Raw genomic sequence first — 26,884 nt, forward strand, 5'->3', positions numbered from 1 at the left:
TCTTACTGCACAGAAGTTTGGTAAGTGTCACATACAACCCCACTCCTGTTCCCCTCCAGTGTACCTTACCAAAGTCTGAAAATGGTAAATGACAAATGGAACTAACACCAACTGCCTTTGACTGGAAGAGCCAAGTCCAGATCTTTACAGGAAACACATACTTTGGTCCTTCATGTTCCCAACATATATGTTCATGTGTCTGGCTACAGGGACATGAAGCCATACTGCATCCTGCAGCAGGATTCCTCTGTACTCAACTGCACCACATCAAACCGAACTCCATTCATGCCATGAATCTATAAACATTCCTGAATGTCTTCTTCTTTTTTAATCTTCTATTCCAAATTCCTTATCTACCCCCCTTTAATATCAGCATTCTTTCAAATAAACCATAGCATTTTAGGTAGAAAATGTAACATCTATGCAACAAAAGAAATCTCTAAATTGCCTCTCTACCTATAATCTTTTTAGGTCAGATATTGTGACAAGATTGTTGGCTGATGATGCAGGAGATGTCGCCCTCTAATGGAGAAAGTCTGTTCAGGAGCTTAACTGCTTAAATGCACCATCTTTAAGGTCATTCAGCTTTTTCCTCTGAGTCCATTTGATCAATCAACCTCTTAAAACATTTTTTTTTTTGTCACTCCAAAGTCAACTTTTTTTCCCTACAAATCAGTTCCTCATTTTGTATTCTCTATATTTTATTTCTAACATAAGTTAATATATATTAATTGCTTCATACTCAGAAAATACAGATGGAGCTAATACAAAATCCCATATCTCAGAAGCAATCACTGTTAATTTTTCATTTGTTTGATTGGTGATATTTGGAATTGAACCCTAGGCCTCATGCATATTGGCAAGTGCTCTACCACTGAGCTATATGCCCAGCCCACTGTTAATGTTTTGAATGTTACAATCCTTCTAGGCTTTTTCTCTTGGAGCTACATAAATGAACACATATAGATACAATTGGGATAGCTTTTTTTAAAACAGGACACAGATTTTTAAATTCTCACTTGAAAACAAATTAGAAATATCTTCTTTAATAAAAAATTTAAATTTCTAAATATTAATGTTTGCTGCAACTAAGGAAACAATCAGAAGATGAATAAAGGGGCACATACACAAACACACACACACACACACATCCTCTATGCTCCCCACTTGAGGTAGCCAAAGTTAATATCCCTGGTTTGTAACCATCCAGAACTTTCTCCACACTTACACAAACTTCACACAAATAAACAAAAGTGCTTGTCTGTTTTCACAAAAATGGAGTGTTGCTATACACATTATTATGCAACTTTTTTCAAACCATATGTCATAGACATTCCTCAGGTCAGCAAATCAGGATCTGATTCAATATTTTAAAGCTCTGTATTAATCTAACAGAGTGGATGAATCATAATTAGTCAATAGTTGGTATTGATGGATATTCAATTATTTCCTAATTTTTGCCTTATGTATGGTTTACTTTTTATAATATTGAGTCTTATATATAGGATTGTTGGCCAAAGGGCTTGCAAATTTTAAATTTTAAAATATTTTTAAGTTTCTGTCCAATTCTTTGCAAAGCAATTGGAAGGCTTCACACCAATATCATGCAGGACAGGGTCTGTTCCTGCAGCCTTGCTAGGGATGAATGTTATGGCTCCTTCTCATTTTTGCTAGTTTGATGGATGAAAAATGGTATCTGGTTCCCATTTTAATTTTCACTTTCGCAATTACTAGTGCTGTTATACATTTTTATATGTGGATATTCCTCTAAAATACATGTTTAAAGGCTTTGGGTTCCAGCATATTAATATACCATGGTTTAATCAATTTTCTTCTATCAAACATATGGGTTGTATCCAGTTTTTTCACATTATTAGAAATATTGCAAGTAAGATCCAGTTACCTTATTTTCACACCTGCTAATTCCTTCCTCACACTAAATTCCTAAAACTAAAATTGTCATGTTCACGGGTATCGGTAAGCATGGCAATTAAGAGTTTAGGTGCTGGAGCTGGGCATGGTAGCACACGCCTATAATCCCAGTGGCTTGGGAGGCAGAGGCAGGAGGATCAAGAGTTCAAAGCCAGTCTCAGCAATTTAGTGGGGCACTAAGCAACTCAGTGAGACCCTGTCTCTAAATAAAATACAAAATAGGGATGGGGATGTGGCTCAGTGGTAGAGTTCAGGCACCAGTAACACACACACACACACACACAATAAAAAAGTTAGGTGCTGGAGTCAGACTGTTAGAATTAAATTCTAGAAGTCTCAATTTTTAGTGGTGTGACCATGCAAGTTGGTCAGTCTTGCTTTGCCTCAGTTTCTTTTTTTTTTTTTTGTAAGAGAGAGAGAGAGAGAATTTATATATATATATATATATATATATATATATATATATATATATATATATATATATATAAGTTTTCGGTGGACACAACATCTTTATTTTATTTGTATGTGGTGCTGAGGATCGAACCCGGTGCCTCGCGCATGCCAGGTGAGTGCGTTACCACTTGAGCCACATCCCCAGCCCCTGTCTCAGTTTCTTTATCCACGAAATTATGATAATGATAATATATAATTCATAGGAGTTGCTAAGAAATTAAATTCAGCACAAAGAAAGCTCTGAGAACAGCCTCCAGGGTATAGAAAGTGTTAAATAAGCATGTTGTTGTTGTTATAGAGATCTTTAAGCTTCTCAATGAAAATATAACAGGATGTTAAAACTGAAATTTGGATGCCAGAGTTTAAAAACAATAGACTCCAGAACCCACACTGTTGACTATGTTCATACTAAGACTCGTGGACACAACAATCCAGCTCTGGGAATGTGGTCTGTGGAAACACACACACACACAAAGAAAGAGAGAGAGAGAGAGCGCCAATGTACTTGGATCTACCTGGATTTTAACTGCAGTAGTGTTCCACATCAAAGTCAGGTACCTGAACAAAATATTCAATGGATAGAAGTTCTCCTGCTCTGAATCATTCAGGCCAAGACTTAAAAGGACCTAGAGCCTGGAAGAAGTGGATTTGTGACGAGGATGCCTTTGGCTAGTCTGTGTGGCAAGGCCCCATCCAGGGGACAGGAGCATGGGGACCTTCACCTCCAGCTCAGTAGCCTCCCCCTCCTCCATGTCCCATCCTCTGCCAGGCCTGAAGACGCAATTACCAAGTAGAAAGAGGGGAAGAGAGGATCAAGAGAAGCCACCAAAACCTCTGTGTGGATGCAGTGGTCCATCAATCAGAGGCCCCAGAAGGGCACAGAGGGACAGTGGAGTGTGAGTAACAGTTTGCACCGTAGTCTTCTTCCCAGAGAGTAGGCCAGAAAGTCAGGGGACCAGCCAAATTCTCAACCAGTGGTAGGGAAGCGTCCTCCATCAAATAAAATTTTAAGCAAGAGTTGGGAGACACAAATGGAGAACCTAAGGTGCTTGTTCAATATCAAGTTCCCATAAAGTAAAACATTGCCTTCCAGAAATTTTGGTGTCAGTTTACACTCCTGTGAGTATATACAGGAGTCTTATTTTTTTTTCTTTTCTTCTCCCTTTGCCAAGAAACTTCGTGATCTATAATTTGACTGCCCAAATAGACTTCAATTGTGTGAAGCAAAGGAACTGAACGGCTGACTCAGATACATGGCTTGGCAAGTACATTTCTAATAGTAAATAAATAAATTGGCATTTTATTTTATCTGCCAGTCTTTCACGAGATCAGTTAACCTGAATAAGCCCCCTAGAATGAATGTGCTTCTCAGAGAAGCGACAATGTGAGTTTCCATGCTGGCCAGCCGAGAACCTAACAGGACTCCAAGCCCCAGTGACCAGTCGCCTCCAAGACCCTCCAGGAAGCCAGTTGGCTGCTGGGTCTGCCTCTTTTTAGCACCATTTAAACTGAAACAGGCAGAACAGCAGCTTGGAGGAGTGGGGACATGAAATGGCCTCTGGGGACCAAGAATGTGGATGTTCACAGAGTAAGAGATCCAGCATCTAATTGCAAAGCAGCTAATCGTAGAGCATCTAATTGAGAGGGAGCATTGAAACAAGGAAAGGAAATAACCCTGACTCCATTCAGCACAGAAGGAGGCCCCGGGCCTTGCAACCAACAGCCCCCACCAACAAAAACAGCAGGTCTGCCGGGCTGCGTACAGGTGCTAGCAACCGGGCGTGTGCACATTACCGTGACAGGCGAACACAACATCAGGAAAACACTTCATCTTCCTGTTTATCCCCAGAAGGACTAATAACCGGGGCGAGAGGGAGAGCCACATTCTTCTTCATTTAGAAACGAGCTACCACTAATGCCGAGCTCTCCAAGTTTATAGACCAAATACCTGCTCGCACTAAAACTGCCACATATTATAAACCTCAGCGAGGAAGTGAATCCATCACGTTCTCGCTCCCTTAAGAATAGTTTTTCCCTGGAGTACATAACCCATTACTGCATATCTTGTAGAAATCAAATGCAGACTCTATCTTCCACCACAGAACAAATCGGTTTTGTAGAAAAATGCACAAATCATGACATTTTGTTTTTCTTTAGCTTCAAGGCTTTTATTCTGTTATGGTTATTGTTTTGCTCTTTTTTCCATGTTTTCAGGCAGCAGTTCCTAAGGTATCGCTGCACCTGGATTTAGCCAGAGATAAGGAGATGTTATTCTCACCTTAGTCTCAAGACCCATCATTAAGGATGGTATCAAGGCCAGCTCTGGACCACAAGGAGAGTGGTCCCATAAATCTCTCTCATGTTATCTTGAACCCTTTTCTGACTCTGTGTCCCACTTTTCATCCAAGTTCCTCATTGGATCCCTCCTAACGGAAAACATCTCTGCAATGTCACTGTCAGTCAAGTAGACTCATCGCTCTATGGGTTCAGGGATTTATCATTCACCATTGGACTGGTTAGGCTTATGATCAAAGCATATTTGGGGAAAGAATACAGATGAAAGAATGAGTTGAACATATCTAAAGAAGACTTAAAAGGGAATCCAAATCTAATACATTTTCAGACGAATGCCTACTGTGTGTCATGATACGCGAGCACTTGAAATGTCATTGATTCCCCCACATTATCCTCAAATCATAGCATGTGTTTATCAGTTACTCTGAGTATCAGACTTGCTTCTCTAAAGACAAGATGCTGCTAGAAATTTTTAAAGAAATATAGAAATACAACTAAGAATACTTTAAGAAGAAGAACTTCAACAGTCAATCTCTTTCTAGTCTTCTCTTATCAATGCCCAAACAGAAGTCAGGAGGAGTCAAAAGTCATATTTTATCAGGAAAAACTTCTACATAAAGATGGTTTTAAATATCTGGAGCTCATTACAAGTGCTTTAAATTAATACAGAACGGTTTGAGTCAGACAAGTGGTATGATTCAACTAGAAAAGTGACACTGTGTGTCCTTTAATCTCTGAGGATGCACAAGTATCCAAAGTTTCTGCAGTGCTTTGAGACACTGCCAGGAATGTTATACAAAACTGATATAATTTTAAGAATGGTGACATCATTTTAAGCCCAGGTAATCCTATTGTGTTTTGATAGGTCCCCTCCATTGCACAACCTTAGTTGTCTCTTTCTCTTAAACATGAAGGAGAAGAACTCTAAACTTTCTGGTTGGTTAAATTGTAGATAAACAAGAATTTGAGTGATTTACTTCAAGGATAAAATCCTGTCAGGTGGGTGCTAAAGGCCCACCCTGTGGGCATGGTCCTTTCTCAGGCCAGGTTTTGTCAAATAGATGTCTTAAAATTATTCCCCATTTCCCAACCTCTGGAAAGACATAATTACTTTCAAGAAAAGTAGTTTTATCCTCCTAACTTTCCTTCTGTTGTTACAGTACAATGACCCCATGTTAATCATGGCTAACTTGAATAGAGATCTTCCTGCACATGGCTGAGAGGTAGAGGCCCTGCACCTGCAGCTGGAATCTCATTCAAGATAAACCATCATCTCTAACTTTTATGACTCTAGGCTGACACACAGCTGAGCCTCGTGCCTTTCAGCTCAGGAAAGAAAACTCAGTAAGCATAAGAAATCATCTTACCTATTTGTTTTAGAGGAAATTACTCAAAACTTGCCTGTTATATGCAGTCTATGAGTAATTGATTAGCCACTTTAATGATGTCAAAAACCCATGGTCAAGTGAATTTAAGATAATCCCCACAGTAATTGTTTAAACACAAAGTAATATCAGGTTTTAAGTCTAGGTTCTTAGGAGAAACTTTTTTTTTCCTCCTCTATTTAGCCTTTAAACCTGGAATTAGAGGAACAAATTTTTCTATGGACAATCTTCCTTGGTTCTGCCCCCAAATATCTTTGTATATTTCAAACACACTGAGCAGGTGGGGCAAAGGCCCCACTGCTGCTCAGAACCCCAGATTTCACAATGGAAGAGCAGAGACCAATCCCTGATTTACAGTCTGGGAAACTGAGGCCCAGAGAGGAGAGAAAAAAAATGGGGAGGGAGTGCCCCTCCCTTCAGGTGGCTTACTTTCAAGGATGGACCTATTCAAACCTGCCTTTCATCAGTCTTAACTCAAAATCGGAAGCTCTGAGAAATCTTCTTCATGCCTTATTTTGAAGATAAAGCAGTGGTGCAGCTTTAAATGCTTTCTTTGAATTACCTACTAGATCAGTCCATTTAAAGCATTGGCAGAATAGTTGATGTGCCAATGTAAAGTCAGGTTTCCTTTTCTAGAAGGTTTGCTTACTCTTGTTTTCCTTTGTATCCTTTTAATGCTACAAAAGATTTCCTTTCTGTCCTCGAATGTCCCCTCTCTTTATCCATCACACACAAGGGTAGAATCATGGGTTTAAAAAAAAAAAATCCTGTTTCCATTGTCCCTTAGACCATGTCGAGTGAACAGCATTTGTTTCCATTTCAGATCCATTTTCTCCACCCCCTACAAAGCTTTAAAAAGGGACCCCATTTCTCCCAGAGGCTCCTCTCCATCAACTCTAAATGACCACATCTTTCTTTGGACACTAGCATGCTTTGAGGGTGCCTTATGTAAACCTAATTCATAACCGAATGATAATGAAGCCAGCAGACAGGAAGCTTGCCAGAGACCCAGCAGTATTTTTAGCTCTCCACAGAGGATAACTCACTTCATTTTCCCAGTACCCTTAGAGCATAAGTGATACTGTCATCTTCAATTCACAAAAAAAGCACATCTGAAGCAAGGGAACACCCCTAAAGACTTAGGGAGTTTAAGCCACAAGGCCCAGTTCCTCAGCTAGGAAGCCACTGACACAGGACTAGAACACAGTCACTGGGCCCAGGAGCCACATGCTAACCACAGCACCATTCTGACCCCATGTGGATGGACAGACAAAGGAAGGTAGGCCCTCCACCCATCTGGCCCAAGAAATAAGCATATATTCACTCACACATTATTGAGAGGTAACCATAGCAAATATTACGTAGGGTCTGAGGATTTTTCTCCCCCTTTATTTAAAAACCTGATTAGTTTTATCAGAAGAGAACCACAGGTTTCCATGCTATAAACAGCGATGGGTTGGGCCATAAATTTAAAATGTTAACCATTTTCTCTCTTATAGAGGGAAAAAGGAATGTTCTGAAGCTGTAGGCCTTTTCTCGGTAGGTGGAGGGGTCTTCCTTTATGCAGATGACTTTTCATCTTTAAATCTACTGGAAGCCTTTATTTTCTAAACCTTGCCTGAAGACTGGTGTTTCACTCATTTTAGGCCCCACACAGTCTCTCATCAAATATTTTGCTTCTCAGTGAGTTGTGAAAATGGGACTCAAAAAAATGATGACAGAAATACTGCTTTTGAAACCCAGAAGGCTTCATAGTGACAACATGGGAATATATGAGAAAAAGATGTCTAGTCGGTGTTACAAAGATATAAAGGAATGGGGGAGGGTTTCTTTTTACTGGAAACAGCCAAAAAGACTCACTTAAGACCATGATTTGCTCACATTATCTCTTTTGTTTAAAAAAAAAATTAAGATAACACTAAAATGATTTCAATAGAAATTACATAAGATGCAACCAATATAGATTCCAATGACTTATAAAAATAGGAGTAATTAAGAACCGTTCAGCAGGAAATTTTTTTTCCTCATGAAATTTCCATCAGTGGGGAGTGACATCCCAGACACGCAAACCCTTGGAAAATGTAATTCGGATGCACTATTTCTGAAATTATTTAGATAGCATTTTATCAAAGCACAAAATCAAATCTGGTGAAGGATGAGACCGAGGTTTAATAAAAGGGAAACCAGCCAAGTAGTGCAATACTGAGCAAGCTCACAGTGACAGTAAAGAGCCAAACCAGAAAGAATCTGCCCTGTGCCATCCGATGAATGGTCTGGTCAAGGAGCCATATCCAAATGATCTGACAAAGGAAACCTATAATTTTCTAATGAAAAAAAAAATAAGACAAAAGAACCCTTAAAAATAGGTGTGTACAAGAAAGAAGTATAAAGATGCAAATATGCAAATACACCAAACATTGTCTGACTTTGAGCATGTTAGAGAATTCGTTTGACCTTGCCGAGTACACTCAAAAGACAGAGGGCTACTCACAGTGTGCTTTAGCCAGTTCTTTTTGTTGCTGTGACTAAAAGACCCAACCAGAAAAACTTTAGAGGAGGAAAAGTTTGAGGACTCACAGTTTCAGAGGTCTTAGTCCATAGAAGGCTCCTCCAATCCTCGGGTCTGGAGGTGAATCAGAACATCATGGCGGAAGAGTGTGGCAGGGAGAATTGGCTCACATGATGATCAGAAAACTCAGAGAGAGATCTCCACCTGTCAGATACAAATATATACCCCAAAGCCATGCCCTCAATTCCCACCTCCTCCAGCCACAACCTACCACTTCAGTTACCACTCAGTTAATCTCTAGGGGATTAATTCACTGATTGTGTTAAGGCTCTCACAACTCAATCATTTCCTCTCTGAACCCTCTTGCACTTCTCACATGTGAGCTTTTGGGGGACACCTCAAAAGCATACAAACCATAACACAAAGAGTTGCAGGCCTTCCTCTAGGAATCATTGCACTGCTTAATTCTGTTTCAATCATATCACAGCTTCTTTTTTTTACAACCGGAACAAAATGCCAATCACCACCCTTAACAGTATAAAAACAAGTTTTTAATAACCAAAATAAGGAAATAATAGAGGAAATTGGTGCAGAAAAATATTAGAAGTCAATTTCTTCATTTAACCTAATAGAGTAAAGAGATATTTTTAGAATTAAAGAGCTGAGGACGTAGCTAATTGGTAAGTACTTGCCTAGCATGTGCAAAGCCCCAGATTCAATCCCTAGCCCCTCATAAAAATTAAAGATGTGGGGCTAGGGTAGTGGCTCAGTGGTAGAGTGCTTGCCTAGCATGTGTGAGGCACTGGGTTTGATCCTCAGCACCATGTAAAAAATAAACAAATAAAATAAAGGTATTGTGTCCATTTATAACTAAAAATAATTTCTAAAAACTTAAAGATATAAGAGTACTATGTAGTTATGAAGGCAGCACATATAGAGGAACCTCTTACTAATTAAATACTACCACTGCACTTCAGATGACAAAATCCACCACTCCACGTTCATATTGTCTTAGGGAAGAAAAAAAGATATCCTGTTCCCTCTTCACAACACAAGAAGTCCCCATTTCAGGACTTCTGATTCTAAGAAGTTCCTCCTGCCTATCTCCATGTTTCAAATTTATAAAACACCCTTGACCTCTTATATCTTGTGGCCACCACAGAGCTGAAACATGAAACAGAAGATCCTCAGACAATAATCCTAACCCCTTACCACCAAAACTCTGCCATTTGGCTGGAAATACTCTCCATTAGCTCAAGCCATCCCCCAAAGCCCATTTTAACTGGTGCCTGATACTCCCAAGTACAAGAGACAGTTCAACATAAGGAATGGTCACGTACTTATGTGTCTAGCCTGACCATATCTTGCTTCTGTTACTTGCGTCTCTGTGACTTCAGGCAAATTTTTAAGCCAATTCCAACTTAGGTTTATCCAAAGTAAAATACCGATACTAGAGTCCTTCTCCCATGGTCCAATGAGACGGTACACAAGGCAAAATTAAGTAAGGTGCTTGGCAGGTAGTAGTTCAGGAAATGTTATCACCTCCTTCCTTTCAATAGATTGAATTTATTGTGTAGACTGTGAAGTGTTCTTGACGTGTTTTTTTCCTTCCATATGAACATCTGTGGTTGTCAGTAGTAACTTTCAAGAAATGTTCTTTCATGTCTAAAAGTCCACAATTTTTTGACCAGTATGCTAATTAAAGGAGAGCCATTCTAGTTCATATGAGCAGGGTGGACCAGAAACTGGATCGCTGCTGCCATCTGGTGGCCACAAGAGAATTCGAGGCCACATTCTATGGACGCTTGTTGCCAGCCAAGGCCTCAAAAGATAAAGGACATCGTGATTCTGCAATTTGTATTTGGGGTAAAAATGGGAGTTCATAACCCATTTGAGTCAAATGTATGAAAGATGATATGTCATGAGCTTTGTAATGTTTTGAACAACCAATTTAAAAAAAGAAATGGCAAGCATTCTAATCTAGAAAGAAATAATTTGTTACCTGTTCAATAATAAATGCTGTTTCTCTATAAAAAAAAAAAGATAAAGGACTCTCCTCCCCCAGCACAGCCTAGGTTAGAGGAAGCCTGATGAAGGCAGGAAACCTCTATTTTCTAAGCAATGGTGTCTGGAAGCGGGAATGCACACTGTTTTGTTTCCATCTTTTGGGTTACAAATCAAGGTTAAGTTGACAATGAGTAAAAATTAAACTTAGCAAGGGCTTTGAGGATCAGAGATTGTTTCCTATCGCTCTTCCCCTTACTTTCCTGATGCTTCTAGTCCTCATGACATATGCTCTACATGTGCTTCCTCAGATCAAAAACTGTCCAGGGTATAACTGGACAGTCATCTTAGACAATGGAGGCCATTCAGCTAAGATGGCTCCAGTACCCTGGGTTCCTACCTGAGCAAACTAAAAAAGTAATCGAGTATAAATAATCAAAGTCTAGGAAAACTAAAAAAGATATACCAATTTGAAACCACCAATTAGCTTCCTATTAAGTCTTTCCACTGGAATGATCCAAATAAGGTTACTGCTGCACTTTAACCAATCAAACATTCTCTTTGCTCTTCTTCCTCATTCACCAAATGAGAGCCTCCTCTCCTGCCCTTTTGGCAAAGCCTCAAACCATTTGCAGTCTGGTACTACCCAACTCATGAATTGCTGTTCACTCAAATAAGCTTAAATTTTTAATATGCCTCAGTTTTTCCTTTAATACTAATAAAGTTTAATGTGACTTCTCTCCCTAAGATGTGTGTATATTTATTTACTCTTTTTAAAACAGACATTATGTGTATATGATAAAAATCAAAGTCTCCACTCCCACCCTGCCAGTTACCCAGATACACGCATAGGACTATTCCTTTTTATTGTTTTAAAAAAGCAAATGCTATACCAACTATTTTATATCCTGCTTTTCTCTTCTATCTTGGATATTATGTCATGGTACTTGCATTTCTACAGAAATATAAACTCCTTCTTCCTTCAGTGAAAAAGATTTTTTTTTAAAAAATCTCTTTTTATGGAAACTGAGGAACATGCAAACAGAAATAAAGGATGCTTCAAGCAGTGGCTCTCAAGCTTTAATAAAGATGTGACTCACCTGGGAAGCTTGCAAAAAATAGATGGACTCTGGATTCTGATTCTGTAAGTATAGGCTGGGCCTGGAAGTGACACATAAGAAGAATGTGGGGTGCTCCTAATGCGGGCTTTGTATCACACTGGGAGAAAATCTGTTTAAAGGCAGAGATTCTCAGCCTCAGGTGCATATTAGAATTACTTGGGATTGTCTAAGAATATTTTGATTCTCCAAAGCTAGGTCTGGGTCCGAGCTAGTGACCTAAGTGAATCTAATGAGTGACTAGTATTACAAGTGTAACAATTCTCAAACTTGGCTGCTTATCAGAATCATATAGAAAGTATTAAAAAATACTGATGCCTAGATCACATCCCCAGAGATAATTACGTATTTGTTTTGGGGTGGGGTCAGGGAACTGTGAGATATTAGTGCTCCTGAGATGATCCAAGCATGCGGCCAAAGTGTAGAAAACCCAGTTTACTGATACAACACAAGAGTCATGTCAAGTGAGGCTGACAGGTGGAAAAATGTACATGTCTCCAGTGCCACTGTTCTGACACATGTGGGAAAGCACTAGAAGTAAAGATAGCACCTTGTCTCTTGTATTCTTCTCTGGTAAAAAACAGTTTGTGCTGCTCAATAAATAAATATGCATTGAATCATAACTCTGTTTTCTGTCATTAGTATGGACAGAAGAAAACTTACTCTATCAAAAAAAAAATTGAACAAATGAGAGAGAGGACCAAACCCCATTTCCACCTTAAACCAGATATGGGCCAGTCACTCACATGAGGGTGATGTCCTCTTACCTGGCACAGTGACTCCCCATCTGAGAAATCTAGCCCCTGGGACCTTTCCAACATTCTGTACAAAAACACTACTTTATCTTCATCAGCATCCGCTGCCAGGAAGACATTTTTCATTCCTCTGGGTATTGATAATTTGGCAACATTTTGATTGCCGAGCCATAAGCCAGCTTCCCTGAATCTCTTCTGTGATGAGGTCCCCATCAAAAGAAGCAGAGTTCACGTTTTTAGCTCCATTCACTGCTTTCCACAAAGACCACTTTAGGGCTGAGGAGAAAGCCTGATTTCTGTTTCTAACTTCCAGAATATGGTGACAGTCTATTTATTTATTTATTTATTAGCCCTTTTTTGTCATGACCTCTCCCGATGGCAAACAGATTACTTTTTTGTTTTTAACTTGATCAGGCATAAGAACAAGAACTGTTAACATTTCGCTGATGTGCATTCTGGCAACATACCAGCATAGGCTGTTTAATCACAGCAACGTGGCTGCAGGCAAGTCAGCTAATGAGGGAGACTAAAGATTTAGAGTTAAATATTAAATTTATCTTAGTCTTTATTTCTTGCTGTTCCAACCAATAAAAAAAATGCCTCTGGGGTAGTGTACTGTGAACATATCTTGCTTGTGGTGCCTTATGTACAGCCAGAGAGACACTTAACTCCTAACACTTAACTTAATTATACCTAGAGCAGTCACGGTATTTGTTTCCTTATTTCAGTTCGGGGTTTAACCTCTGCTGGTTGGGAACATGATGGACTAATACTGCATATCTGAGATAGCTCAGAATAGGTTTTCCTGTATAGGATTATCATCCAGATTTCTTTTTCAAGAATGTGATGCATCAGGTACCTGGACCAGCAAGGATGCAGAAGAGGGTGCTGTGAATGTTGCTGATTAAACCCAAGTTCATGGCTAACTAGCATGTCTCAGTGCTAACAATCAGAGAGGTTGGATGGCGCGTTCACTTCCTTCTTACTCAGTCACTGAAACAGCACAATATTAACATTCTGGTGAAACAACTCTCTGGAAAGGTGCCCAATGAATTGAAGAAGCAGTGTTTTCCTCTCTTTCTTATTCTATTAACTCTTCACCTCCTCTGGGTTCTGTTGACCCTTCCATTCGTCGGAAACCATTCTTTGGAGCTTTTTGAACCTCTTCCATGCTGATTGTCTCTTCACATGTCCCTTAATGTGATAGACATTTGCAAGGTTCTATCCTTTGCTTCTGTTCTCAATCCTTCCTCTGCAGGGATACCTCTCCATCACTTGAGTTTAATATCATACCAATGTGTGATGAATAGCCCACGCCCACCTGTCTAGCTTAGTCTGAATCCAAGTTGAAAACATAACCAAACTGATTATATCACTTTGCTCCATAAAACCAGTTTCTTCTATGGCAAAAAAAAAAAAAAAAAAAAAATAGCTCCCACATCCAACTTCTTCATCTGTACTTCCATTTTCTATTTATATATTTAATTATTCTTCACTTGGGCTATTTCTATAACTTTGCATCTGTTTCTGCTTAATTTCAGAATCTCTCCCTTCTATTGGTTTTCCATAATGCTTTTTAAATCTCTTGTTACAGTCAAATATATTCAGCTCCTTTGACTTATCACTGTCTATGCAAGATGGCACTGTAGAACTTTCATAAAACACAGATTCACCAATGACAGAACTCAAACCTAATCTATTAGTACCTTTTTCTGATTTTTCTCATGCTCTTGAGCCAAACTCTTTTCATTACCTGAAACACCATTTTTTTTTTCATTCAAAAAAGTTACTGGGCATCTGTTATACCATCAACTCTAGCTGCTGTCAGGAATACAATAGGGAAAAAAAATCCTTGTTAACTGTTCTTACCCTGACTACTTTATAAGGTTTTATCTTTCATTTCTTCATCCTTTCTAGATAGTTATAATGTTATATATTTTGCCTATCTTTATAATCTGACTTGCACCACTTGGTAATAAGGTAAAACGTGAATAATAACTGAACCTGTTAAAGCTGTTGAAGGTGTTGGACACCATGTGATCCAATGCCTCAGTGCTCTTGCACATGGTGCCCTTATTTCCTGAAGTCCTTTACCAGGACCTCCATCCTCATTCTTTCCATTCTCCCTGCTTCCCTCATACCTGGTAGATTCCTGCACCCAGGAGAAGGGCCAGGCGATGGTTGCTGTGAGGAGTAGGGCTATACCAGTGGGCGTTTGCTGAGTAGTTAAAGCCCAGAAGGTCCTGTGTTAAGTGTGCTAATGCTTTGTTTCAATGAACCTTCTCAACAACCCTCTCAAGCAGCGTTTGCTCAGATCTTAATCTTCCAGATGAGGAAACTGAGGCGAAGATAGGTGAAGTGACCTTATAAGCAGTTTAATCCCAACACTGACACTTAACGCCATCCTTATCTTGCCTCCCGCTAATAGCAGGTAACAACTACGTAGGAAAAAAATTATGTCTCCCCATCTGGGGTGTCGCACTCTGTGGTTCCATATTGCAACCAACCAGTCTGAAAATATTAAATTAAAAAATTCCAGAAAAAAATTGTTAAAAATTTTAAAATAATTTTTAAAATTTTTGTTATACCATATTATTGCATTTGTTCTATTTTGTTAGTAGTTATTATTGTTAATGTCTTGTGCTTAGTTTATAAATTAAACATTATCATAGATCTGGGAGCACAGTGTAGTGCAGTCATGTGCCACATAAAGACATTTCAGTCAATGCAGAGCACTCATACAAAGGTGGGCCCATAAGAGTGTATGGCCTAGAGATGACAGAGCCATCTTTGTCTAAGTGCACTCCATGATGTTTTCAATGACAACATCACCTCACAACACATGTCTCAGAACATGTACCCCTTGTCATTAATTGGCACATGACTATATATTTAGGATTCAGTAAAACAGGCAGTTTGGGGCCTCCACTAGGAGTCTAGGACTGTGTCCCATGTGGATAAAGGAAACTTCTCTACAACCTACAAAGCTTGCACAAGAAAGGAGGTTGGTTAGAAATGCCACAAAGGTGAACAGTGCTGTGTGAGGTGGTGGGAATCTTAAGCACCCACCCCGCTCCCAGCAGCTGAAATGTCAGGTCTTGTCTGTCAAGACTGTCCATTTCCCCCACCCACAAGAAAGGGCACCTACTGTGTTCTTGTGGAACTTTCCATACATCTCTACTACAGCATTTATCTCATGCATTTTTTTCCTGTTTGCCTTGTTTTATGTGATAAATTGAGCCCTCCAAGAGAAGAGCTTGTGTTTTTTTCTTATCTTTCAACCTTCAATGCTTAAGCACCTGTCACACTAAGCGCCTTTGAGTGTTTGATGAATGAATGAATGATTTCTATTATAGGCTCTGTGAGCCATATATCTAGAGCAATTTTTCAACTCTGCCTTTATAATGCAAAATTAGTCATAGATAATACAAGAAGAATAAGCATGTGTGTGTTCCAATTTATTTGTAAACAATGAAATCTGAATTTCACCTAAATTTTACATCATGTAATACTTTTTCACATATGTTCAACTATTTTAAAATGTAAAAGGCCTTCACAGAGTGGTGGACTGCAGAGAGACAGGAGGCATGTTTAGTTCTCAGGGCCACAGTTTGTCGATTCCTGCTCTGAACCGTTCCAGTTCTTCATAGTTCTCAGCCTAGCCACTGTTCCATTGTCTAACATGTAAAAAGTCACAAAGATGAAGTTCTGAGGTGCAGCCCACCACCCAGACTGCTTACCATGCCCAGGCACTAAGGCGTTCTGCAGGAATCTGAGTTGAATAAAGACACTCACTTGACAGCACCAGGCACCTGGTAAGTCTCACAAAACACATTTCAAAATCACATTTTTTCTATTCATTGACAAAGTTACCATCGATCTGTAGGGAGAGGATTTAAAGGTCTATGAATAGCATTGCTATTTAAAACCAGGCAGTGGGTGGACTATGAGTGGTTATCTGGGAACTATTTGGACAAGTGCGTTCAGGAAAGCTGCGAGATCCATCAAAGAGCTTACGTTCAAATGCAGCATGTGTGCCAGATAGCTTTTGATCTGTTACAAATAAAGGAATTTAAAATTCCCAAACAAAGCAAAACTCCAGAGGATAGTGCCAAGGTAATGGGATTATAACACTGAAAACAGGTCAGTGGAAAGACACTTGCCTTTTAAATTGACATAAATAGCTCAGAAGTGCTGGGCCGCTGCTTCTCTTAACCCAGAAGTGTTTCTGGAGCTGGGTAGAAGGCCACTCTCTTCATAAAATTTGTCTTTCCTGTTGAAAACAAGCATTAGCTCCTTCTTGGGTATCTCTGAGGTCACTAGGAGGGTAGCCAGACTTCAAATTGGGGGAAAGAAAAGTCTTTGCCATAAAACACTCTGGCATCTGTATGTCAACTGGCCCCTGTGCCCATATTTATCTCACACTCATGAGGATCCTAAAAAGCTGAAGGAAGTGGGTGCTGACATCTTAGTTGAATAGACGGTGTGCTGGCCACAGATAATAGCCCCAAGCCTGGACTCCTGTGATTGGATGTGCCCTTTTGCAATGTGAGGTGATTGGATCAGATGGAGAGATCCTGTCCTGTCATACGGTTCTGGATTCTAACATATTCTGCTACGTTTCTGTGGCCTCAATTTCAACAGGCCTCAACAATATTTGAGTATGAAAAGAACACGATCACTTATGCAGTATTATGGCCAAAAGTGTTTAATCTGGATAAAATCATGAGAAAACCAATCAGACAAATCCAAATTGTGAGATTCTACAAAACAATTGGAATGTGCACACTTCAAAAATGCCAGTATATGGAAGATGAAATTTGGGTGGAAAATTAAATTTCTAGATTAAAAGATTAAGTTTTCAGATTAAAATGGGCACCAGATGAATTCTAAATTCTATTTCTGGATTCTAATTCTATTCTGGATTAAGAGAGACTAAAGAGACATGGTATCATAGACAATTATTGGGATACTCAGGATTTGACTAGAGACTGTTAGAAAACATAGGTATAAGCATATATCTCATTATAATATAATATAATAAATATCATTGTAACATAATGATATAATGTAATAATGATATTGTGATTATGTCAGAGAATGTCTTTGTCTTTAGAAAATACAGGTTGAAATGCTTAGGGTTAAAGTGCCATGGAGGGCTGGGGATGTGGCTCAGTGGTAGCGCGCTCGCCTGACATGCGTGCGGCCCGGGTTCGATCCTCAGCACCACATACAAAACAAAGATGTTGTATCCGCCGATAACTAAAAAATAAATATTAAAATTCTAAAAAAAAAAAAAAAAGTGCCATGGAGTCTGTGACTACTTTCAAATGAGTCTTAGGAAAAAAGTGTGTGTGTGAGTGAAAAGATAAAGCAAAGGTAGCAAAATGTCAACAATTGTTGAATCTAGAAGAAGGGCATAAAATCTTCCTTTCGTACTATTCTATCTACTTTTCTGTGGGTTTGAAATTTTCCAAAATTAAAAGTTGGGGAAAAGGTGTCAGTATTCTATCATGGCAGGTGTTCTGGGAAAAAACCATAGCCAGGTGAGCCAAGGGCTAGGAAAGAGCAGTGATTTCTCTGGGGAAGATTGAGATCTTGGACCACACAGTCAGCAAATGCAGTATTGGAGGATGCACTAGGCAGATGAAGTCATAGGAAATGTCTCTCAGGTCTCATTTTACATTCAGGAAAGAGGGTTCTCTGAGGCCTGAAGAGAAACCACGTTTTAAGAGCTGGCAGATTGCTCTGGCCAGTGTTTCGAGAACTATGTTGAACAGAAGTGGAGACAGAGGGCATCCCTGTCTTGTTCCAGATTTTAGAGGGAATGCCTTCAGTTTTTCTCCATTCAGAATGATGCTAGCCTGAGGCTTAGCATAGATTGCTTTTACAATATTGAGGTATGTTCCTGTTATCCCTAGTTTTTCTAGAGTTTTGAACATAAAGAGATGCTGTACTTTGTCGAATGCTTTTTCCGCATCTATCGAGATGATCATATGGTTCTTATTTTTAAGTCTATTGATGTGGTGAATAACATTTATTGATTTCCGTATATTGAACCAGCCTTGCATCCCAGGGATGAATCCTACTTGATCATGGTGCACAATTTTTTTGATATGTTTTTGTATCCGATTCGCCAGAATTTTATTGAGGATTTTTGCATCTAGGTTCATTAGAGATATTGGTCTGTAGTTTTCTTTCTTTGAAGTGTCTTTGTCTGGTTTAGGTATCAGGGTGATGTTGGCCTCATAGAATGAATTTGGAAGTTCTCCCTCTTTTTCTATTTCCTGAAGTAGCTTGAAAAGTATTGGTATTAGTTCTTCTTTAAAGGTTTTGTAAAATTCTGCTGTATACCCATCCGGTCCTGGGCTTTTCTTAGTTGGTAGTCTTTTGATGGTTTCTTCTATTTCCTCAATTGATATTGGTCTATTTAGGTTGTCTATATCCTCCTGACTCAATCTGGGCAGATCATATGACTTAAGAAATTTATCTATGCCTTCACTATCTTCTAATTTATTGGAGTATAAGGATTCAAAATAGTTTTTGATTATCTTCTGTATTTCTGAAGTGTCTGTTGTGATATTGCCTTTTTCATCCCGTATGCTAGTAATTTGAGTTCTCTCTCTTCTTCTCTTCGCTAGCATGGCTAAGGATCTGTCGATTTTGTTTATTTTTTCAAAGAACCAACTTTTAGTTTTGTCAATTTTTTCAATTGTTTCTTTTGTTTCGATTTCATTAATTTCAGCTCTGATTTTAATTATTTCTTGCCTTCTACTTCTTTTGCTGTTGTTTTGCTCTTCCCTAAAAAACAAATGCCAAATGTCTTCTTTGATATAAGGAGAGTAACTAAGATCAGAGTAGGGACGAAGAGCAGGAGAAGAAGATTAACATTTAACAGGGATGAGAGGTGGGAGGGAAAGGGAGAGAGAAGGGAAATTGCATGGAAATGGAAGGAGACCCTCAGGGTTATACAGTGGAGGGGGTAGAGAGAGAGGAGGGGAGGGGAGGGGAGAGGTGGGGAGGGGGGATGGTGAAGGATGGGAAAGGCAGCGGAGCACAACAGACACTAGTATGGCAATATGTAAATCAATGGATGTGTAACTGATGTGATTCTGCAATCTGTGTATGGGGTGAAGGTGGGAGTTCATAACCCACTTGAATCAAAGTGTGGAATATGATATGTCAAGAAATTTGTAATGTTTTGAACAACCAACAATAAAAAATTAAAAAAAAAAAAGAGCTGGCAGAGTAATCCCTCATGGGGCAAAGAACTCAAGACTCAAACACTGGTAAGACCCTCAAAGTTTTAAGTGGCATCCTTAATTGAATTATAATTGAGAGAGTTGTTGCAAATGAGTAGAAAAAATCTGGACAGATTTGATTGGGAAAATCCAGAAAGGTCCCTGTGGCATATTAGAGGCAACATCAGGTTCATTTTGCAATGCCCGAGTTCCTGAGAGAGGAGATTGGCAAATGAAGGGAGGTGGGTGGATAGGATGTCAGGGAGGATAAGAAGCCAGTTAGGAGAGAAATAAACAGAGTCCAGGCAGGGCCAGATACTGACAAATAGGCTCTCCTCCCAGATGGCATTATGCATCCCACACTAGAGAAGTCTTTAGACAAGAATGACTTGAACAATGAATGCTTTTGCAGACACAACAATTTTTGATTTATGTCTGTCACATTCGGGGCTTCATCGTACAAATCACAGAGAAGTGTGTTAGAAAAGTCTGGGTTGAAATAGAACAGTGAGCATTGCAATCCTTGCAGGACTTATTAAACCCCAGATGGCTGAGCCCCACCTAAGAGGTCTGCTATTCTAAGTATATGGTACAGGGGCGGGGACACTCAGTATTTGGATATTCACCAAATTCCCTACTGATGCTGATGCTGCCTGCTGGTTGGGACCACACTCTGAGAACTGACCTAATGGAAAGGAAATGAAAAAAGTGTCTCATCCATCCAGCAAACTGTAAGACAAAGAAAGGAAAAACAACCAACCTTTCCCTAAGCAGCTTTAGAACAGGTTTAAATGGGTCTCCAAAAAAAGGAGGAAGGGAATACAGGAGAACGTGGAGGATGTTTCCTTATTGCAGAAAAAGAAAGATTACTCAATGGGTAGAACTGAGAAATGGGGGTGACTATACCCCATGGATCAGTCAGCTGCCGTCCTCATCCTCACCGGGCCCTGGTATATATACTAAAGGCTTGGACTTCAGTTTGGGTGTCTGCTGGGGGCAATTCTCCAGCAGAAACCTACAAACTCCCTTAAGTGACAGCAGAGACCTGTACTCAGCCCATCTCCCTGAGCCAATGAGGCCGAGTTCCTAAGGCACATGGCCTCTTTCATAAGGACTTCCAGGACACCTGTAGCAGGTAAATAACTAAATAGCAGGTGAGTAAATCAATACCTCGCTGGCTTATAATGTCATTTTCATTATAATAAGAGCTTTAATTTGTTCAGTGTTTACCAAGGGCCAGGCCCTATGCCAAGTACTTCATGAACATCGCCCTACTTAACGCTCATTATCACCCCAGGAACCGCATCGTTACACTTATAAAAAATCTGACACCTGGACAAGTTGAATAACTTGCCCAAGGTCACACAGCAAGGAAGAAGTTGGATAATTAGTGCCTCCTCATTTTTTTTCCTTCTGGGGAGAGAAGTCTCCATTCAGGAAACAGGAAGACTAGAAACATAAACCAGAAGGGAGAAGAGAAAAGGAACAGGAAAAAACAACAGATGCCCACTGCAGAAAACAAGCCTTAGCATTCATGAAAACTAGCCACTCCCGCTGAAGCCATCTTATGAGACAAATCTTAGGTCTCTCAACTGACCTATTTTCATCTTGGTCTTCTGAGTTAGAAATCTCTTATAATGTAAAGCAAATAAAGCAGAATTCCAGGCTCTCGTATGCCTACTGGAACCTGTCGCCTCACCAACAGGACTGAGTTTTTCAGTTCAAGTCTGTTTTCACCACACCTTGCCAATAGCTGGACCCTGGGGCTCTTCAACAGCCGGGGACCCTGTGCATGCAATCACGTGCATTCAATCATATGGAGTCGAGTGGGTGTGTGTGTTGGGTGGGAGAGGCAGGCAGGTGTCACACGAATCAAAGCCTGCAGCATGGGCTTAGAGAGCTTTGATCTGTTTGTAAAGCTGGTAAAAACTGCTCCACGGGAACCAAAGCCAAATCCAATACTATAAAGGAGCATTTACTAGAGAGCGACTTCCCTCCTGGGTACATATTTGCATGAGGTGTAAAATTCCTAAACATCTGAGGGAGAAAAGAGCTGGGAGTGTGTGAATGAGCAGAGAGTCACCAATGCCCTCAGCCAAGTTTAAGCAGAAGCAAGGGCTTCAGCTTTGCAACCACCCTGTGTACAGCGAGAACCTGCTTGTTTCGTCTTCTCCAGACTATTGGATCACTTGGGGCAAAAACAAAAACATGTATCTGTGTCAACTCTTGAGGGAAACCTTTCTTCTTCTGGTCTTTTTTTTTTTTTTTTTTTTTTTGACGATGAGAAATAGAAAAGGTTCTCAACTTTTTTCAACTTTTTATAATCCCATAATGGTTTATCTTGAATTTTTGCCTACTGGATTATTCATTTCTTTTCAGGACACTACAGTTCCTGGGTTTGTTATGGAAAAGTACTAGAGCAGCCTCAGAGGGGTAAGTATTCACAGAGGTATACAAACACTGGAGGTGAGCATCTAGGACAGGGGCACTTTAATTCTCATGGAATTTTCTCAAAAAATAAATGTCATGAGAAGATGCTCCCCTCTATCATGCCAAGTCTCTAATCAGGGATATCATGCAATCTTAAGAGAAATAGAAAAAAACTGCTGGCTACTGGAGTTTAATAAAAAGCAATAGGTAACAACTCAAAATGAAGAAAAGCAAATTTGATATTTTAGGTTCTATTTTGGTACTCCTGCTATACTTAGTTTCGTGGTTGAGACCTATGTGATGAGTCTATAGTTTTAGTCTATCTGTTGATCAAATGCCACAAGAGCTGAAAGCAGGTGGTGGGCTCCAAATTGCTGTTAAAAAATGGAATCAAGCCCACAGGAGAAGTAGGCAGAAGGAAAGTGTCATGAAAAAAAAAAAAAGAAGAAGGCTTAAAATCATATTAGTAAGAAATACAACTCATTAGAAAGAGATTATTTTTAAAATATATTTTTTGCAGTTACAAGACAAAATTAGTCAGACGTAACTACAAATGATTCTTTTTGCTGAGTACCAGGGATTGAACCCAAGGGTGTTTAACTCCCAAGCCACATCCCCAGCCCTTTTTATTTTTTATTTTGAGACAGGGTCTCACTAAATTACTTAAGTCCTCACTAAGTTGTTGAGGCTGACTTTGAACTTTCCATACACCTGCCTCAGCCTCTGAGCTGCTGGGATTACAGGCTTGCACCACCACTGCACCCACACATGGTTCTTAAAGTCATTGCAAACTCATCGCATTCAGCCCTCCTTGAAGTCATTCAGTGAGATGTGACTTAGAGATCATTGCTGAAACTTCCATAGAGGGACAGCAACTTCCATCCTCTAGGAGGAAGCCCAGTGCCCCCCACCCCCCACCCATTTGCTGCTCCCAAGAAGTGATGGATCTGACATGTGAGTCAGGGAAACAAGCCAGCCGTGCCCATTACTGCACCTTCAGCCTTTGGAAACAACCTGTCTTCTGCTGCCTCCTCTCCTGTGGTTTCAAATCTTCCAGGCAGAATGGGAAAGATAATTCAAGTGAGGAAATACTAGAAAGCACTCTGGCAACAAATCTGCTCTTTGTTTACAACATCTAGCATCATCTGAACAAGAGGACCCTCAGGATGCAGGATGGAGCCAATAGGTTTTCAGCTTAAGGAAAATGAAGACTCTCAATTGGAACTTGACCTCTCAGATCTTAATGACATTATGTTTGTCAAGTAAAGAGGTAGAACAAGCACATTTTATTTATCATTTTGGAAAACTGATTATTAATATTAAAATATTTGGATGTATAGTAGGTGAGCCTCTCTTTGTACTCTTGCCCTTGGCCTACAAATATTAAAGGGCTGTTCTGACCCATACTAACGTGTGCCTTACCATTGTTTCCTGGTATCAGATCCCTCTTTACTCTCTGCAGAATATTCTCCATGTGTGCAGGTATTCACAGTTCAGATTTAATCTATAGTCTCTATTAACTGCATTTGCTTTCTTCTAATGCCTCTAATAAACACCTGCTGTTTATCATTTACTGTGGATTTTCATATATTCAGGGATTTAGAGATTAACTGTCTCTCTCTTGGTCCTTTCTATATTCTGTTCAGTCCTTTTAGTGGAAATACAGTTTCCAAATTGAGGATGAGCCTCCAAAGTGACAGATACATGTCCCATGTAATCCAATCAAATACCCCTGTTGGCTGAAACAGGCTGAATTTCATAGTTAAAACAATTTACACATATTTCTTGGCTCTCAGTTGCCCACAATGCTATGGGATGGCAGAGGAGGCCTTGGCTACCTATACCTGGGGTTCAGGCAGCTGAGACTTATAGGTATTTCTCTATTTGGTAGGGAGTTCTCAGATTATACCCAAAGTGTACATGGCACAATCGGGTAATTATTAGCAAAGGAGAAAAAAACATAAATTTGCACTAGGAAACTCTCACATAGAACCCAAAACTATAATCCATAGTATAGAGTTGACAGTTCACCCTGAGTATTGATTCCCATATAGCAGAGAGAGTGGGGATACACTAATCAATAAAGCACAAAAACAAGACAGATTTGTTCGTAGCAACCTCCCTATGGTTATGTCACTCTTGGTGATGAAGATAATTCACTAAGAGAAATAGGACAATTGTGGGAAGAAGGGTTTTATGGTATCCACAAATTTTGCATCCCCCTAGTAATGCATCCTGCATTACCAGGAAAGATGACAGTCCTGTTTCCAAATCTGTATGCAAATTTTTCCTTCCTCTGTGGAAGTATCTGAAAGCCAAATTGGTCCATTGAGTTAATCACTAAACAGGGCACTTCAGTGTGCTCTAGTTCTGACATCTAATCAGCAATACAGCTGCATTTAAATACTGAAGACTTAAAGGATTTTGGCTTCTGAAGCTAGGGATTTTCTAGATAATCTTGCCTATAAGGTCCTTGACTTGTGCCATCAAATGCTGCCAACTGATCCCCAGGAAATTACAGTTCAGTACTTAGATGTCTGTTTTCCTCCTGTGTAAATGGTTGGGAGTTTTTCATTATAATTAGCATTTGCTAGTGAAAAGCTCCTTTCTGGATTCTGCTGTTGACTTGATAGAAACTAAATTTGCAAGAGTACCTGTGCGCACCCTCCTCCTCTCTGAAATCAGCTCCAGCACCAAGCAGGGCACTGTATGGCACGGCACACGCAACTCTTAAAAAAAAACCTCCACGGCCGGCTCTCAGGCTACATTTTGATTTTTTAATGTGACCACTTTCATCTCTAAATAGAGAGAATCTACCAGAGCAGAAACCAAAATTTTAAATTATGCAGAAATAAAAATGCTTCTAGGTTATTACAGTGTAGATTATGCAAAAAAAAATGAATCATTAAGATAGGGCAATCAGCTTCCATTAAATAAGACTAAAATAAGGAGCTGAAGAGAAGAAAAAGGAGAAGAGGAGGAGGAGGAAAAGGAGGAGGAGGAGGAGGAGGAGGAGGAGGAAGTGGAGGAGGAGGAGGAGGAGGAGGAGGAGGAGGAGGAGGAGGAAGTGGAGGAGGAGGAGGGGGAAATTTTTTAAAAGAAAGAAAGAAAAGACACTGAGAAGTTTCTTTCAGTGCCCCCTGCTGGTAATTATGCTTGTTGGAATGTTTAGCATAATTAGTCTTCAGCTGCCCATTTCAGTTTTGCTCAAGATATAAATGTCAAGTCAAAGCTATTAAGAACCATGTTCTTGAGAAACAGATACTCAGAAGGAGAATTGCCCAGGTAGCAAATGCACTGCTGGAAATCACAAATGCCACAGAATATTTGTATTGTTGTGCTGTCTGGATGCACTAATTACTATAATTCTTTTACAGTGAATAAACTCAGGGCTGGTTGCTAGCCACAATAAAATTAATTTTATGTTAATCAGCCTCCCGTTCATGTGAAAGCTGAAGTCACAAATCTGCCTGCCCTTCTTCTTGTGGGTTATTCCTCTCAGGGGGCTGGCCTGTGCCCCCAGGTCAGACTTTCCTGTTAAGCAGCAGGGTTCTCTTGCCCCTGAGCTATTGGGAACCAGGCATAGGATTTACTGTCCATCAGATCACGTGAAAGTAGATTATATTTTTCCCCATAGGCAGCATGAGTACTATTGGCTAGAGTCATCAAAAAATAGGGTCTGCTGCTACAGCTGGGCAGAGGGACCTTGTACCTGTTTTGCATTTGTCCCAGGCACTTCCCACAGGGACAATAGAAAATCCTCATGGGGGAGAGACAGGCAAATTTTCTCCCTACTGTTGCCCTAGTAGCTTCCAGAGCAGTGTCTTTTAGAGGCCGGATATGAGGATGGAGATACAGAGGCGGATATGAGGATGGAGATACAGAGGCCAGAGGGGGGGGGGGGAAGCCTAGGAAAGGGGAAGGGGACCACATACACCAGGGAGTGGCAGGAAAATGTTCCCTCGGAGCAGGAAATACACCCATGAAACTTAGGATACTGGGATGCATGAACTCACAGAAGCTTCCTCCTCATTTTGTAGGTGAAGAAATGGAGACAAGGAGGAAATGAACCTACCAAGACTGCGTAGCAAATTTTGGCAAAGTTGATGTGATGTGTGCACGCACTCTTTGAATCACAACCCAGCTTGCAAAAGTAAAGAAAAAATGAAATCTACCCAGACAAAGTGGGCAGTGAAATAAACATGACTCTTTTTTCAAAAAAAGAATAATACTTTTTAAATATGTAAACACAAACTGGAGTATGCAAATGTCATCATGAATACATGTAGCTCCATAAAGGAGGTGGGAGGGGTGAAAATATGTGAAGAGGTTGGCCAGATCAGAAACTTAGCACAGTTTTCAAAGAAAGCTCAACAACAGCAGAGAGCCTAAAGCTTTCTTTCAGTGATTGGAAAGATTAGGTTCCACAAACCTTGTTTAATGTGCAGAGAATCTGCCCACTTTCAGCTCAGAAATAATGGGAGATTGAAGGTGGAGAGTAAATTTACAAGATGAGAACTTTCTAGAATTGCCACAGCTCTATAAGTAGGGCCCAGAGTCCTTCTCTGGTCACAAGCCAATTAAGTTAAGTGCTACTGAAATTGCTTTTAATCATCTAGATAAGAAGCAATTTGCAAGTGAGATACAAGGCTTGACACACACACACACAAAAGCTTATGCATAATCCTGGCCTAGTGACTTAATAGTCACACTAAGACCATGGGACACATTCGTGAGTTGGAAATGAGTTGTCAAAGAAAAG

This window comes from Marmota flaviventris, chromosome 11 (assembly GCF_047511675.1).
Source record: "Marmota flaviventris isolate mMarFla1 chromosome 11, mMarFla1.hap1, whole genome shotgun sequence".
Lineage (NCBI taxonomy): Eukaryota > Metazoa > Chordata > Mammalia > Rodentia > Sciuridae > Marmota > Marmota flaviventris.